This window comes from Tupaia chinensis, unplaced genomic scaffold (assembly GCF_000334495.1).
Source record: "Tupaia chinensis unplaced genomic scaffold, TupChi_1.0 Scaffold147980_1, whole genome shotgun sequence".
Taxonomy (NCBI): Eukaryota; Metazoa; Chordata; class Mammalia; order Scandentia; family Tupaiidae; genus Tupaia; species Tupaia belangeri.
Genome location: NW_006207830.1, coordinates 700025 through 712198, shown reverse-complemented (window position 1 = coordinate 712198; position 12174 = coordinate 700025). Strand labels below are relative to the sequence as shown.

The 12174-nt window shown below is 37.8% G+C and overlaps 1 pseudogene; it reads left to right on the top strand.

The window, feature by feature from the left end:
- The window catches only part of LOC102487853 (olfactory receptor 149-like), a 54817-nt pseudogene extending 42880 nt beyond the window's left edge, over positions 1-11937 (top strand).
- The last annotated feature ends 237 nt before the right edge of the window (positions 11938-12174 follow it).

The following is a 12174-nucleotide window of genomic DNA, read 5'->3' as shown; positions in this document are numbered from 1 at the left end:
TTCCACAGGCCCAGACATACCTACTGCCTTTTTTTTTCATTTATTTTCATTTCAATTTATTATGTACATTCAATCTCATGTTACTTAGGTTACAAAGTGAATATTCCAACATGTGTACATTTCTCACCAGTCCAGTTGGCAAAACCATAAAGTTATCTTCAATAGATAATAACCCATTTATTTGTCCCATAAATGCCTTGCCTCTCTATTTTTCTCCTCTTTTCTCTTCCTCAGACTCTACTCCTTCACCCACTTTCTTCCCACACTGAATTTGGTATTCACAACCACTTACTAACTTTCTATAACCTTTAGTCATTCAGTTTAAGCCATAGAGTGATGACATTAAGTATATATTAAGTAGAGACATATAATATCTCTTTTTCAGAGCCCGATTTGCTAAATTTTCATGCCCCTTCTGTCAAAAGTCAGGATCCCGTTTTTTTTTTTTTTTTTTTTTATGACTGGATAGTATTCTATAGAGTGTATGTGCCATTATTTTTCAATCTTTTCATATGTTCATGAGCACTTGGATTGAATTCATGTCTTAGCAATTGTGAATAATGCTGCAATAAACATGGATGTGCAAGCATTTTTCCAATTAAGAATTCTTCTGTCTTTAGGGTAAATACCAAGGAGGTAGAATGCTGAATTATATGGTAGTTCTATTTGTAGATCTTTGAGGAATCTCCAAATTGTTCTCCACAGTGGTTCAACCATTTGCATTCCCACCAGAAGTATAGGAGAATTCCCATTTCTCCACACCTTTGCCAGCACTTACAATTTTTTGTTTCTTTAATCTTAGTTATTCAGGTGGGGGTTAGGTGCTATCTCATTGTGGTTTTGATCTGCATCTCCCTTACAATGAGAAATGTTGAGCATTTTTTCATATGCCTTTTGGCTAGTTGTATGTCACCCTTAGAGAGTGGTTTTTCTCAACCATTCTCCCATATTTTAATAGGGTTGATCATTTTTCTGTCGGGAGAGCTGCTTGAGTTCCTTGTGCACTTGGGTTATAAGTCCCTTATCTGAACTATAGTTTATAAAAATATTTTCCCATTCTGAGGGCTGTTGATTCACACTAATTACTGTGTATTTTACCATGCAAAAACTTTTTTTTTGTAGAGGTTTTTGCTATAGGGCACACGTGCTCACTGGACAGAGACAGACAGAGAGACAGAAAGTGAGAAATCACCCCCCAGGGGGGATGGCCATGCGGCAATCTCTTCTCCTCCATTCTTCTCTTGGGATCATGGGCACACACATACACACGCCCGGCATGAGTTTAAGCCACCAGGTCCAGGATTCAAACCATGGTCGACTACATGGGAGTCCAGTGATATAGCCATTATGCTAACTGCTGGTTCAGCAAAAACTTCTTAATCTGATGTAATCCCACTTGTCTATTTTGGAGATTGTTGACTGTGCTTTGGGGGTCTTATTTAAGAAGTCTTTGCCTACCACAGTGTCCCTCAGAAACTATACTCAGCATCTTCTCCAACCATGATGAATTAAACTTGATTTTATTACCAAGAGAAATCCTCAAAAATACTCGAATACATGGAAATTAAATAATCTACTTCTGAATGACTTCACAACTACTGAAGAAATAAAGACTGAAATCAAAAGATTCATGGAAGACAATGACAATGAGAACATGAACTTCCATAATCTTTAGTACACTGCTAAAGCAGTCATTAGAGGAAAGGTCATAGAAATTCGTGCACATAAGAAGAAGGGGGAAATAAGGCAAATGTATCACCTAACATTGTGCCTCAGAGAGTTTCAAAAGCAACAGCAAAAGAATCCAAAAACTCCAGGAGAAAGGAAATAATAAAGATCCAAGAAAAAATAAATGAAATAGAAAATAAACGAACTATACAGAAAATAAATGAGAGTAAAAGCTGGTTCTTTAAAAAGATAAAACAAAATCAATACACCACTAGCAATACTTATTAAGAAGAAGAGAGAAAGGAACCAGGTAAATAAAATCTACAGTGAAGCAGGCTATATAACAACAGACATAGTAGAAATACAAAATATCGTTAAAGGATACTATGAACAACTGTATGCCAAGAAACAAAATCTGGATAAGATGGACAAATTTCTGGACCTATATAATCTACCAAAATTGAGCAAGGAGGACATAGAAGTCTGAATAAGCCCATAACAAGCCAGGAGATTGAATTAATAATACATAAACTCACAACAAAGAAAAGCCCTGGTCCTGATGGCTTCACCTCTTAATTCTACAAAACTTTCAAAGGAGAGTTAACCCTCATTCTACTCAAGTTATTTCCAAAGCTACAAAAGGGTGAATTTCTATCTAATTCATCCTATGAAGCCTCCTTCACGCTTATCCTTAAAACAGATAAGAACAAGACAAGGATAGAAAACTATAGACCAGTATCTCTGATAAATATAGACACTAAGATTCTCAACAAGACATTAGCAAATTGTATCCAGCAACTTATAACAAAGATTATACATCATGATCAGGTAGGCTTTATTCCAGGAAAGTAAGTTGGTTCAACATATGCAAAACCATAAATGCAATATACTGTATTAACAGGAAGAAAGATAAAAACCATATGGTCATATCAATTGATGCAGAAAAAGCATTTGATAAGATACAACATCCCTTCATGATCAAGACTCTCAGCAATATCGGCATAGAAGGGTCATTTCTCAAAACCATAAAAGCTATCTATGAAAAACCCATAGGGAACATCATCCTGGAATGGAGAAAAGCTGTAATCTTTTTCCACTAAAAACTGGTACAAGACTAGGATGCCCACTATCTCCACTCCTTTTCAATATTGTATTGGAAGTCCTCACCAATGCAATCAGAAATGAGAATAAAATAAAAGGCATTCAAATAGGAAAAGAAGAGGTGAAACTACCTCTATTTCCAGATGCCATGATTATATACATAGAAGACCCAATGGTATCCATAAAAAAATGCTGGAAGAAATACATAAATAAAGTTGCAAGATACAAAAATCAACATATAGAAACCTATTGCATTTCTATATTTGAAAAGCAGGCAGACTGAGATAGACCTGAAAAAAAAATTCCATTTACTATAGCCACAAAAAGTATAAGAAACCTAGGAATAAATCTCACCAAAGAAGTCAAAGACCTCAACAAGGAAAACTACAAGATGCTAAAAAACGAAAGTGAAAATGACACAAAAAAGTGGAAGAACATCCCATGTCCCTGGATTGGAAGAATTAATATAATCAAAATGGCAATTCTACCAAATTAATCTACACATTTAATACAATCCCAATCAAAGTGCCAGAGATATTCTTCACAGATCTATAAAAGATAATCATACAATTTGTCTGGAATTATAAAAGACCTCATATTGCCAAAGCAATCCTGCACAAGAAGAGTGGATTGGGTGGCATCTAACTCCCTAACCCAAAAATATAGTACAAAGCTGTGGTAATCAAAACAGCATGGTATTGGCACAGAAACAGATAGGTGAACCAATCGAACAGACTATAGCCCCAGAAATAAATTTCCAAATATACAGTCAACTGATTTTTGACAAGGGGTACCAGTCAATCCAGTGGTAAAAGGAAAATCCCTTCAGCAAATGGTGCTGGAAATCCTTGAAATCCACCTGCAGAAAGATGAATCTGAACACCTACCTCTCACCATTGTCAAAAATCAACTCAAAGTGGATCAAAGATCTAAACCTAAGACCTAAAACTATAAAAGTGCTGCTGGAAAATACTGGGGAAACACTGGGAGACATTTTGGTAGGCAAAGACTTCTTAAATAATACCACAAAACACAGTCAATTATCCCCAAAATAGACAAGTGGGACTACATCAGACTAAGAAGTTTTTGTATGGCAAGAGACACAGTAATTAATCAACAGCCCTCAAAATGGGAAAATATTTTTGTAAACTATACCTCTTATAAGGGACTGATAACCAGAATACACAAGAAACTCAAGCAGCTGTCCTGAAAAAAGATGATCAACTCTATAAGAAGATGGGAAAATAAGTTGAAAAAAATCACTCTCTAAGGATGACATACAAAAAGCCAAATGCTACTGAAAAAATGAAAAAATGTTCAACATCCTTCATTGTAAGGAAAATGCATATCAAAACAAAAATGAGATACCACCTAACCCCAGTCCAAATAACTAAGATTAAAAAAAAAATGATAAGTACTGGCAGGTGTGTGGTGAAAGGGTAATTCTCCTACACTGCTAGTGAGAATATAAATGGTCAAGCCACTGTGGAGAACAATTTGGAAATTCCTCAAAGATATACAAGTAGAACTACCATATGATCCAGCAATCCCACTTCTTGATATCTACTCAAAATATAAGAATTCTTAATTGGAATAGTGCTTGCACATCATTGTTTATTACAGCATTATTTACAATTGCTAAGACACAGAACCAACACAAATGCCCTTGAACAGATGAATGGATTGAAAAACTGTGGCACATATACTCTATGGAATACTACGCAGCCATTGGGAAAAAAAAAACACAATGAGACCTGGCTTTTGACAGAAAGTGGATTAATATGGAAGATTTACTGCTGAGTGAAGCAAGCTAGGGTATGAAGGAGAGACATTGTATGTCTCCACTTAGTATATACCAAGTGTCTGCACTCTATAACCGAAACTGAATGGTTGTAAATACCAGATAGTGTGGGAAAAGGGTGGTTTAAGGAGTAGAGTCTGAGGAAGGACCTTAAAGAGTAGAGTCTGAGGAAGGACATTAATGGAACAAAGAAATGGAGTATTATCTGTTAATCATAAATTTACAGTATAATCAACTGTACTGGGGAGCAATGTACACATATTGGAATATTCACTTTGTAAACTAAATAATGTGATTTAATGTATAAAAGAACTTAAAATAAAATAATAAATTAAATAATAAATATAATAAAATTTAAAAAATTTAAAAATTGTTACATTGTACCTATTGATAATAAGCATTCTAACTAGAATGAGATGAGATACTATTATGGCTTTTTTTGAGAGATTTTTCATTGGGTACATGTGCTAGACAGAAAGACAGAGAGAGAGAGTAATTGAGAAATCACTTTCCAGGGAATGATCACACCACAATACCTTCTCCTCCATTCTCTTTTTGGGATTTTTGGACATGTATACACATGTACATGGTATGAGATTTAAGCCACCAGGTCCGGGACTTGAACTGTGGCCAACCATTTGCAGTCCAGTACCATAACCACTATGCCACTTGCTCACCCCATGTATTCCCCATGTATTTCACTAATGATTATAATGTTGAGAATTTTTTCATATGTTTGCTGGCCATTTGTATGTCTCATTTTGAGAAATGGTTGTTCAGATCATTGACCTTTTTCTTTCTTCTACCTTTTTTTTTTTGAGAGAGATTTTTCTACAAGGTATGTGTGCTTGCCAGAGAAATAGATACAGAAAGTGACAAATCATCCCCCCTCAAAACAATTTGTTTAGCCAAATTGTTTGAGTTCCTTGATTATTATTAATCTCAGATGGATAGTATACAATATTTTTTCTTATCCTATGATTTGCTTCTTCACTCTTTAGATTGGTTCCTTTCCTAAGAAAATACTCTTGGAACTTAGGCCTGAAAGTTAATTAACTGTCAAGTACACCACAGGAAAAGCATGAGGCAGAAAGGATATGGCAAATGGAGTGAGAGAAAGCTAGAGGCTGAGCACAGACTCACTGTGAGGGACTTAGAAGATCATTGAAGGCTCGTGGCTCAAAATCCTTCTCCTCAAACATGTACTCTTTCTTTTTTTTTTTTAAGAGGTTTTTGCTATAGGGCACGTGCGTTCACAAGACAGAGAGAGAGAGACAGAGAGATAGAAAGTGAGAAATCACCCCCCATGGGGGATGGCCATGCCGCAATCCCTTCTCCTCCATTCTCCTCTCGGGATCTTGGGCACGCACACACACGCGCCCAGCGTGAGTTTCAAGCCACCTGGTCCGGGACGTGAACTGTGGTCGACTACGTGGGAGTCCAGCAACATAGCCATTATGCTAACTGCTGGTCCCAAATGTGTACTCTTGAGTAATCTCCAGTTGAGCATGTATGAGGAGGGGTCTTTGAAAAGGTCATGGAAAATGTGGATTATAAAAAAACAATGCGTGCATTTCAAAATGATTATGCTCTAAAATATACTTGTAAGTTATTTCCATTTTTCCATGAACTTTTTGAAGTCATCTTGTAAATATAGCCATGGTCTATGTGTATGTTTAAAACATTAATATATCAATTTAGCATTGTAAATGATACCATGGCTTTTGATTACTTTTTGGCTTTTTTGTTTTGTTTTCTATCAAAAGCATCAGAAATTCTATGTGGCTCAGGTCCCTGTTACTTCAGAAAGGCTCCTCTGGTGAGAGTTGGGAGTGAGGTCACACGAGGTCTTGTTGACCCCGAAGGGATTTGGACTCATCTCAACAGGATGGTGGGAGCCTTAGAGGGGCTTCAGTTAATATTGAGAAATATTACCCTTTTATTCCTATTAGGCAACTCCTTTAATGTCCCTCACTGCCTGGTGAGAAAGGTATTTTTAGCTTTACCTTACATATTTAGAAACCACCATCAAGAGGCTAAATAATTATTTCTTGTTAGACTGTCAGGAAATGGTTGTACTCGAATTTTATTACACACGCAACTCTAACACTCAGGCCCTCTGTACCACCTCATAGCCACCTAACATCACTGTGGAATTTTACAGTGTATGAGCAACACTGAGAAAAAAAGGAAATGTCTCTCTAAATATTTGTATGTACACCACAGTGTGTCAGAATGTGACTGTATTTGGAGACAGATTCTTTACAGAGGTGATCAAGGTAAAATGAGTTCATTGGGGTGGAGCCCTAATCCTCTGTAACTGGTATCCTTCTAAGAAGGAGAGATTGGGACACAGATGGAGAACACAGAAAGAAGACCATGTCAAGACATAGGAATAAAGTGGCCATATACGAGCAGCCTTGTTGACACCTTGATATGGGATATTCAGCCTCCATAACTGTGAGTAAATGTCTTTCTGTGTAAATCTCCCAGTCTTTGATACTTTGTTACAACATCTGGAACAGACTAAAAGAGAAGTTAGTTATGGTTTATGTACTTTTTGCTGTTACTTTGTGGTTGCTCCTATTCTTCTTCTATAGGGCCTATGGCCCTGGAAAATCCCCCAAAACAATATTCCACAGGATAGAGATGTATGTCTTCCCCCTGGCTGTCCTTTATCCCATAATTAAGAGCTGTTATCATTTTAGAGGCCAGACAGTGGGGCAGCAATAATGCAATTCTCTGCAATGCTTGACACACATGGTGAAGTCCTAGGTTTGCATCCCACGGTCCCCCTGTACGAGCTGGGTGTGTAAGCGCACGTGATTCTGGCTGGCCAAGGCTGGGAGTGAATTATGATGTGAAGGCCCTATTGGTTCTGCCTCTCTCTCAGAAGAAGAAATTATATGATGATGTATATAGTAAAGGCTAAGCCATTTAAGTTAAATACTGCTACTAGTCAGTGTTACATATGCAGGTTGTGGTAAAGCCATAACTCAGTTATAGGCCTTAAGAATGTTAAGATATGATTAAAATTCTTAAGGTAGAATGCAATTCTTAAGAATTTCAAGTGTTGGGGTGGTTATTCAGAAGAGAGATTTCTGACTAAGGGACATTTTCAACATCTTTTGAGTCATCCTGCAATTGCCATGCATAAGACTGACTCCACTGAAAGGAACACTTTGGCAGATGGAGGATTGAAAAACTCTGCAACTCTGTGTAAATGCACTCTCCTTTATAATCTCAGAGTTTAGATTTGACTTCACTAATTGAGTAAATATTTATCATGTATAATTTCTCTTAAACAATGAAATAAAAAACACACTACTATTGCAATGTCTTTAGGCTCTTGCATTTTGTCTTCTGAAGACTTTTAGTATAATCATTCCCTCAGCCACGCTATAATTCTTTATTAAATTTTAATGTGATTTAAACTTTCCATCTATAGACAATGTATTATTTTCCCCTTTACCAGCAATTCTAATATTTCCCTTATAGTCTGTTTTAGAGCTCCTTCTGGTAGTTTAAAGCTTTAAGTCATCCATCACATCTGCATCCATTCAATCTGACTGTGATTGTTCAGACCTGTTCATCAAAACAGAAAAAATAGGGAACCAGTAGTTAGCATAATGGCTATGTCGCTGGACTCCCACGTAGTCGACCACGGTTCGTGTCCCGGACCCGGTGGCTTAAAACTCACTCCGGGCGCATGTGCGTGTGTGCCCAAGATCCCGAGAGGAGAATGGAGGAGAAGGGATTGCGGTGTGATCATCCCCCCTGGGGGGTGATTTCTTGCTTTCTGTCTCTATGTCTCTCTCTGTCTGTCTGGTGAGCGCACGCGCCCTACAGTGAAAATCTCTCAAAAAAAAAACAGAAAAAATAGAAACCATATTTGCAGTGCAATGCAGCAGAATTATGTCCACCTTTACAAATTAAGAATAATAATGGACTTTCAACTGTCAGAAATTGGACAGGAGACTTTGGGGAGTCAAGTTACTGTTCCACTAGTGAATTGCCATCTTCCACCTGTAGCATCTGTAAAGGATTCATTTTATATTCTGCTTGTTGGATGAATTTGGCTAATTTTCTGGTACAGGAATGAAGGTGGAAAAAAAGGCATTGGTTTTGTGTTATATTTTTTGCTTATATTAATATCACTTTTGAGAATGAGAATGTTAGAGTGGGGCATTATGACTAATTATTAGCTCCTTTCAAGACTATTTTTGGTAATGAAATGTCAATAGGAAGAGGTCAGTGACTTGAGCCCACAATTGCCATTGGCCTCCTACTCAAGCTCTCTGTGCTTTTCTGTATAAACATAGTGGTAACAATACAGAACATGAAATTTATCATTTTAATCATTTTGCCATATTGTGCCTTTCTGACTTGACTTCTTATATATGTCCTCTCATGTCCTTCTGTTTTCATACAATATAAGTGAAACTTAAGTACTTGCTGTGATGGTCTATGCACTGGTTAGAATATTTCCCACAAATGTTCATGTGTTGGAATATGTGTTCTGAAGGATTTAAGGAAAACAATCTGAATATAACGCTGAGAGAGAAGGGCCTTTGGGAAGACATTAGGCATCATGGCGGGGTCCTCATGGTTGAGTTCTGCTGGGTTGATGAGGAGGAATTCGTCACGCAGGCACATGGACGTGACCTGTTCTCCGCATGTGCTCTCCACTCTCATATGAGATACTATAGAACATCTTGCTACACCTCAAAACTCTATCAACAAAAAGCCCCTCACCAGATAGAGTCCCTCAGTCTTGGACCACCAAACTATGAGCTGAATAAACCTCCATTTTTCTAAATTACTCACACTCAGGTAATTCTGTGAATAGTAACAGAACAGACTGTAACAGTCTGAATATTTGTATTTCCCAAAATTCACATGTTGAAATCCTAATCCCCAAAGTGATGGTATTAGGAGGTGGGCCTTTGGAAAGTGGTTAGATCACAAGCCTTTATAACTGGATTAGTGCCCTCATAAGAGAGGCCCAGGAGAGACCCCTCACCCTACCACCACTGTAAGGACAGAGCAAGAAGGTGCCGTCTATGAACCAGGAAGTAGACATTACCAGGTATTGAATTCACCAGCACCTTGATCTTGGACTTTTCAACCTAGAGCTGTGAGAAATAAATTTATGTTGTTTATAAGCCACTCCATTTAGTATTTTCTTACAGAATCTTAAACAGACTAAGACAGTATCGCTACTGAAATGAAACAAAACATATTAAATATTATAATAATAAATTGGACTACCTTAGAAAATGTAAACAGAAAACCATGTGAATCTTTTTTATACTTTAAATTTTTTTGATTTAATGCTGATAGCCTATACTTGAGTTATATATCAGTCATGCTACACTCATTTCCAAGGTGTTCTCTGTTCAAAAACTGTTCAACAAATGCTTTTCCTGTGAAATTATTTTGCAATAGGTTGATTTAATGTACAGCTTTATAAAAACTTGAAAAGTGGCTCAGTAAGCATTTTGAATTGGTACATTATCCCTATGGAACAGTATTCACAATGATCTTTTCTTTGAGGCTCTGAAGTTATGTGGCGTCGGGGGCGGACTTTGGTAGGTCATCAACATGGACACCTTTGGTTTCTAAGGTGGCATACACTGTAGTACTAGACGCCATTTAATACTCTGCAACTTTTTTTTACAACTTTGAAGTGCTGGTCACATTATTGGATTAGCTTCTTGGCTCTGTTCCTTTGATGAACAAAGGATTTTAGTGTTTTGAACTACAAATCCTAGTGTCTTCCATAAATTTTCACATATTCCATCAAATAAATGATTGAACTAAGTTATTTTGATATTCTTTTCAGTTCAGAGACTATATTAATGTTTCCTTTAACCACATTTTAATAGTTCTTTTTCCCCTTTCCTAATTATGGTGTAATTAAGGAATCATTAAGTTCTAATTCTGGATCCATCATTAGCCATGTATGAGAACTTGAACAAGCTATTTAACTCCCATGAGTCATGATTTTTTTTATCAATTATAAAATGGAAGTATTAATGCCTATCTTATAGGATTTTTAAGGCTTAACTATATAATAATTATGAAAATTTTATGTTAACTATAAATGTACCCTTTTTCTTTTTCCTTTTTGTCTTTAGCTTTCTCTGCCTTTATTAGTCCCTGATACTTTGAGTATGTCATTTGTTCTTCTCTGATAGTAAAACAAAAATCTGCTATTTGCAGTCAAGTTGCCAGCATTCAATCCTCGATCTCAGACAAACATCACCTTCTGGGGACACATGGTTGCTCTGCAGTCTGAACCAATAAATACTTGTATGATCGTTTCAGCAGCCTCACTTTTGTCCTTGGGAATCTGCTTGTAGATATCAGTGGAATTTGGTGTCTTGGATCATGAATTTACAATTTTCTCCCCATCCCTCTTCCAAGAAAGCATCTGACGTCTATGGAGATAAAGAATCACACTTTGGTCACAGAGTTCATCTTTTGGGCATCCCGCATACAGAGGGGCAGGAGACTGAGATCTTTGTTGTGTTTCTGACCTTTTACCTCTGCACCCTGCTGGGAAACCTGCTCATCCTTGTAGCTGTGGTGCCCAATGCCCATCTCCACACCCCGATGTATTTCTTTCTCTACAATCTGTGTTGGATGTTGTCTTCTCTTCTGTGAGCACCCCAAAAATGTTGGCCAACTTGCTAGTGAGAAGCCAAGTTATCTCTCCGGGGGGTTGCATGTCCCAGGTCTCCTTTTATCACTTCCTGGGCAGCACCTAGTGTCTTCTCTACACAGTGATGGCCTATGACCAGTTTGTTGCCATCTGCTATCCTCTGCATTATACCATCATCATGAACCACCAGGTGTGTGCCCTGCTGGCTGCTGGTACTTGGTTTACCAGCTCCTTCTGTGCCACGATTCTCACAACTCTGACCTTCCAACTCTCCTACTGTGGTTCCAATGAGGTGGACTACTTCTTCTGTGACGTCCTCCCTATAGTCAAACTAGCATGTGGTAACACACCTATCATCGAGATGGTGAGCTTCACTAACATTGGCCTCATGCCCATGTCCTGCTTCCTGCTACATCTGCATCATCAGCGCCATCTTAAAGATGCTCTTGGCTGAAGGGAGGCTCAAGGTGGCCTCCACCTGTGTGTGTCACCTCTCTGTGGTCATGCTATTCTCAGGCCCTGTGCCCTCATCTACATCTAGCTGTCTTTGAGTGAAGTGCTGGTCACCCCCATTCAGATCTTTGGCAACGTAGTCACCCCCATGCTGAACCCCACCATCTACACTCTGAGAAACAAAGATGTAAAGGAAGCCCTGAAGAAGCTGGCTAGGGGGCAGTTTGTGTCAGAAGGAAGTCACTAGTCTATTTGTGGGTGAAACTGATTTCCCCTCCTCATTTGTATAATAAACTAATTAAAAAAAAATCTATTGTTGCCAGTTGTAAAGTCTTTCTGCCTTTAGAGCATTGGAGAAGCAATTCTGTAGATACAAACCTGTTACATTGTCCCCCTCTCACAAATTGGAGATGAGTAAACTTTTTCTTTCAAGGTCCAGATAACAAATCTTTTAGGCTTTGTATGTGATATAACCTGCCACAAG